The sequence below is a fragment of the Lycium ferocissimum genome, chromosome 4 (genome assembly GCF_029784015.1).
Source record: "Lycium ferocissimum isolate CSIRO_LF1 chromosome 4, AGI_CSIRO_Lferr_CH_V1, whole genome shotgun sequence".
In the NCBI taxonomy this organism is placed as follows: Eukaryota; Viridiplantae; Streptophyta; class Magnoliopsida; order Solanales; family Solanaceae; genus Lycium; species Lycium ferocissimum.
Genome location: NC_081345.1, coordinates 15,232,753 through 15,238,752, shown reverse-complemented (window position 1 = coordinate 15,238,752; position 6,000 = coordinate 15,232,753).

Here is a 6,000-nt window from a genome sequence, read left to right as displayed (position 1 = left end):
TTATTTATGGGGGAAGAAAGTTTGGCAAGAGAATTATCAAATATCAAAGGGGCACAAGCCACTCGAGATTCTGTAAAATATCATGATTTAAATTATGTAAAATAATGCAACTCAGTGAAAATAATCAGTTAGGTGGTTTTGCCTTAAAAAAAAAAAAAGTGAAAATAATAGATTGAAAAATATTGGCATTTTTATGAATTTGTGAGAATATTTTGGCACTTATTAACTTTTAATTAACTCATAACTTTTAATTGGCACTTAAATGAGGTGATTTAAGGTTACTTTTAAACGAAATTAGGAAAAATAAACTAAATTCATTAAATAAACCTCAGGAAGCTGATGCAGAGGAATAAGAAGATCACAAGGAGACTGGGCTACTATCAAATTTTAGTGTATCGAAGTTTAACGAAATCTCATCATTTTTTCTATCCAGTTCAAGTTTTAGTATTTTTATTTTAATAAATGAAAATTGTTAGTAATAGATTTTTGGAAGAGAAAAATCTAAAGACTAAATCTTGATCGTAATTAATATTTGAATAAAGGCAAAGAAGGAAGAACCTCGCGGTGGTATCTGTAAAACACATTAATACTGAATTTCGTAGCTTTAGATTTTTTTGACTTTTTTGTTATTTTTTCTACCAAAAGAATTACAGTAATCGGATTGAATAAGAAGTTTCGCAACTGTAAGCTCCATAAGGATATTAATACTATTAATTAGTATATGAAATAATGCAGAGATTGTCAAACAAGGAATTGATGATTAAGGGAATCCCATTTACTGAAATTATGAATCTTTAATTAGTTTACTTCCCTTTTTGGCTCCTCCTCCACATTGAATATCATCCATTAAAAGGGATGTTGAGATAGATCTTGACTCTTATATTACTCTCTACTTTCATTTAGTTACATATAGTTCAGTACAAACAAACATTTGATTTATTACAGAATTTTACTTTATTTTCGGTGTTTAATATTTTGAATAAATCTTCTTTGTTATTAGTATAGTCAATCAAGGTAAAAACTAAGTATTTACATCAAGTCAATTAATGTAAGACATGTGTCTTGCATATATACCTTTAATTTAAAGTTTGGAGTTTATTAAAAACTTGTGAGTGTCACTGTTAATTTAGCCTAGTTCCTCTCTGTTTGTCTTGTTTAATAGAGCTTTCACATGAGCTCTTAAGCTTTAGAATAAGTTGCTTGAATCAGATTTGAAGTTACACTTGCAAGTATCTAATTTTTATTTTAGCAGTTTAATGAAACACATGAAAAATGAGTACTTAATTTCGGTATATAGTTTGTTGAGTTGCTATCAGTAGCATACTAATTATATTGGGTTGCTGAACTTTTATTCTCTTTACAGTGAAAGTATATTAGGACACTTGGGTTGGTTAAATTGTCATACCAATACTCTATTATCTTAGTTAACCGTTAATAAGTTATGAACAATCTGTAATCGCCCTTGCTTTACATTTCGTTTCCAATTTTTTCTAGGAGTAGAAATGTAGTTGTTTTGCTGTTCTCAATGCTATTTGTACTAATTCTGCTTGAAAACTGAGCTTGTCATTATGTTCTGCGGTAAAAATGGTTAATGAGGACTGACAACATTTAGAGGAACTATCGCTTAACTTGTCGATTATGTGAATAACCGTACCGCTAGTTTAAAATCTGTTTTTAATACCCTTATTGAAACGGTCTTGCTGCAATTTTATAACAGAAAGAACCTGGTATTTTGTCTTTGAATTTTCTTGGGTGTTAAAGGAGTATTAATAAGGTTCTTTGTTAAGCTTGTATCTTTTTTTCCTTGAGTGAATGCATATCTTTGGGTTTTTGCGGATTAAAGTTTGTAATTGCAAGATCTCAAAAAATGTGAATTTGCCTGCTTTGGTTCATATGCATGTATACATGAACAGTTTTTAGTCTAGTGAAGTCTTTATTTTCTTCTGTGATGGATATCACGTTGAGTCACTATGTTAATGGGTAAATATCTCAAAAGGTCATTGAACTTTGAGAAATTATGTAGTAAATGTTGGGATTTTAAGTTGTGAATGGGAAATGAAAAGTCATTTGGGGAGTCGCACCTACTTCAAAAGCGCACTTTGGATTGCGACTTTATCCATCTCACCCTTTTCATTGTCTATAAATTCAAAGGCTTGGCCTCAGATTTAAAACACCAAAAATCTGATTTTTTCGCCCCTCTAAATTGTTCTCCGCATTTGTTTTCTATACAAAATAATAGTAGAGTCGTGTGATTTGTTGTCAAATTTGCGTTCGACGAAGTTGGTGGGGTTTGAGGTACCGCAACGCCATCAACAGGTATATCCGTTTTATCCTGAGAAGAAGTAATCCATAACTTCTGGGTATGTTGAGCAATTAAATTCCCAGGACGCACGGTGAATTTGGACTCGGATAGTTTCGCCTTTATGCATTTTACGTTTTTTAAGATTAATTCATATTTCTGGTTTACTGGCTTTGAACACAATTTTGGACAACAATCTTAAGGAATTTAATATATAATTTCTGTGTTCATATAAGTTGGAGTAGAAAACAACAATCTAGAATTTATGACTTTAGAAAGGGTACTTTAAGGTACACTGGTAAAGTACTGCGTTAGATGTTTTCCAAAGGTCAGAAAGAAAATATCATATTTATCCGTTCATATCAATGCTTGGTCTGAGGTATAAATGCATAAAAAGAAAAAAGAAAAAAAAAATTAGAGGCACTGGAAAAACTTGAAAAATTCATTGAAGGGAAATCGTATGTGTCTGCTATAGAAAAAAAAAATAGCGAATTGATTTGGCGCTGTACATTAGTTAGCGGAACCCGTTTCGTTGGCTTGATCTGCATCAAAAGAATAATCCTTAAATTGATAAGTTTGGAGTACTTATTGAAATTTGCAGATGGTTTTGGGTTGCTTTTAATGGTTGCTTCGATCCCATAAATGATGGCTATGTCTTGAGTGAAGGAAGCCTAACATATTGAATTTATTTTCTTCATGTATTGGATTATATAATAAGTGTTACCAATTTCAAGAGAATCTCTGAAAAATTGTATCTTAATGATGCCGATGAAAACGGAAATTGGGATCAACTTAGCCAATTTAAAAGATATAGATTTTTGTTTCTGTGACTTATCCCAATCGAAGAACCCAATTCTCAGTCCATACATATGTTAAGATGATCATTCGGGCTACTTTCTTTGTGGAGGCATCCTTCTACGATAGACTAGTGGCACAGTAATTACAAAAGCCACATACGTCGTTTGACAACGAGAAATTTGTCTTGCATCGCGTCATTGCTGGAAGATTGGAATGACTCGATGGAAATAAAAATCATGTTCTACTTTCTTCACTCTTCGTCGTTAATTTTCTACTCTTTATGATTTATGAAATTCAGTTTTTATAAATATTAGGGTAGACGTTTATTATTTAATGATCTCAAAAATGTATTCTATTTGTATGCCATAAAATTACATTAGGTGGTATACAATTTGGTGGCATGCATGAAATATGTGGAAAATTATTTTCGAGGTAGTAAGATACTTGAAAATTATTCTCGAGATCATGAAAATATATGTATATATCAATTTGAAAAAAAAAAATATATATATACATATACATTAAACTATTGAAATATGTACAGGTTACAAAAGGATTAGTTGAAAGACCTTTTATATGTATATGTTATTTACTTTCTATGTTGGGAAAGAGTTCCGTGAAGTGTTGCTTGCGATGGTACCTTTAAATAAATAAGATGAAATTATTTCTGGAAAGATGTGCATCGTTTGAATTGAGAATCTGGAAAAGAAGGTACTGTATGTGTCTAGCCCTTCCGTATTTTGTTTGTGGGAGACTAAATCCTAGTGATTTCTATTCCCGTTTTGGAGACTAAAATCTACGAATTTGCTACTCCACTGTTGAGATTAAAGTCTTTGTGACTTTCAACTCATTTTTTATTCGGTTTGACGATATAAAAACTTCACCGAGTAAATGTATTTGGCTTGAAGATATGAAATTTTTGCTATGTTAAAGTCTGGCTACGGGAACAGAGAGATAAAAAAAATACTCTTTTCAAAAGATAAAAAGGTACTCTTTTCAAAAAGAAAAAGTACTCTTTTTGGAGACTAAATCTTTGTGGTTTTCTACTCCACTGTTTAGAGATTAAAATCTGTGTGATTTTCTACACCTAAGTTGCTACTCGATTCAAAGAATATAAAAATTTTATCGAGTTAGTAAATTCGGTTTAAAGATTATCAAAACTTTTCCGAAGATAGTAAATTGTGTTGGTTTGAAGAAATAAAATCTTCGCTGGTTCTCATCGTATATAAAAGTATTTTTTTCCAGAAATAAAAGTACTTTTTCCTGAGATAAAGAAAAAACCCTACTTTTTCAGGAATAAAAAGTGTTTTTTAGGAGACTAAAATCTTCGGATTTTCAACTCTAGTTTTGAGATTAAAGTTTTGGTTACTTTCTACTATTTGATTACTTGATTTGAAGATATAAAAAATTCATCGAGTATATATATAAATTTCTGCATTCGGTTTGAATATATAAAAACTTCACCGATTTATTAAATTTGTTTGTGTCATAAATTATTCGATTTGAAGATATAAAAACTTCACTGTTTTAATCTCTGGTTAAGAGAAGAGAAAGATTATGATCGTAAGGATGTTCATTGCACGGGAACTAAGTGCATACATGTTTAATGATGATGTTGCACTGTGAAGGAACGATTTGACATAGATGGTAAATACTTTGTTAATAAGTTCTTGTTTATCCCAAAAATGTGGGGGGAAACGCTATCCTTACAGCGAGCGGAATACTTAATGAGTGCCCCATAGGAAAAAAGCAACCTATTCCATATGAAAAATGGAAAGTAAGAAAGCTTATTTTGGAATACTTCAAAGTCTGGGGGTGTTTGGCTGAAGTGCAAGTTCCTAAACCCAAAGGGGTAAAAATAGGACCTAAAACCATTGATTGTGTGTTTCATAGCATATGCCAAAAATAGTAAAGCATATCAATTTCTGGTTCACAAATAAAAAAAAATCCCGACATTCATACCAATACGATAATAGAATCAGATAATGCCGAATTTTTGAAACTATTTATCCGTATAAAGGTAAATGTGAGTCATCGGGCGAAGGATCTAAATGATCTCGGGAAGAATCAAAGGAAAATATATCAAGTAATGAAAATCCCAAGCGTAGTAAACGTCAAACGACGTCTACATCCTTTGGATCAGATTTTTTGACATTTTTGTTGGAAAATGAGCCTCAAAATTTCAAAGAAGCTATGACTTCTTCGGAAGCTCAATATTGGAAAGAGGCAGTCAACAGTGAAATTGAATCCATATCAAACAACCATACATGGGAGTTGGTTGACCTTCCACCCGGGAACAAACCTTTAGGTTCCAAATGGATATTCAAAAGGAAGATGAAAGATGACGGTACTATTGACAAATATAAGGGAAGATTTGTTGTCAAAGGATTCAGACAACGAGAAGCTCTAGATTATTTTGACACATACTTACCAGTAACAAGAATAACATCTATTCAAGTGTTAATAGCTTTAGCCGCTATGTATGGCCTTGAAATCCATCAAAATGACGTTAAGAAAACTTTCTTAAATGGAGAGTTAGATGAAGAAATCTACATGGAACAACCCGAAGGGTTTGAAGTTCCCGGGAAAGAAAAGAAAGTATGTCAACTTGTTAAGTCTCTTTATGGACTAAAACAAGCACCCAAACAATGGCATGCAAAATTTGACCAAACGATGTTGGCCAATGGATTCAAGATTAATGAGGGTGATAAATGTGTTTACATTAAGAATACTCCGAATCATATAGTCATTGTTTGTTTGTATGTTGATGATATGTTGATAATGAGTAAAGATATTGCTGATATAAATGTCACTAAGCGTATGCTAGCTAGCAAATTTGATATGAAAGACTTAGGAGTTGCCGACTTAATTTTAGATTAAGATCCATAAGACTCCTCAAGTCT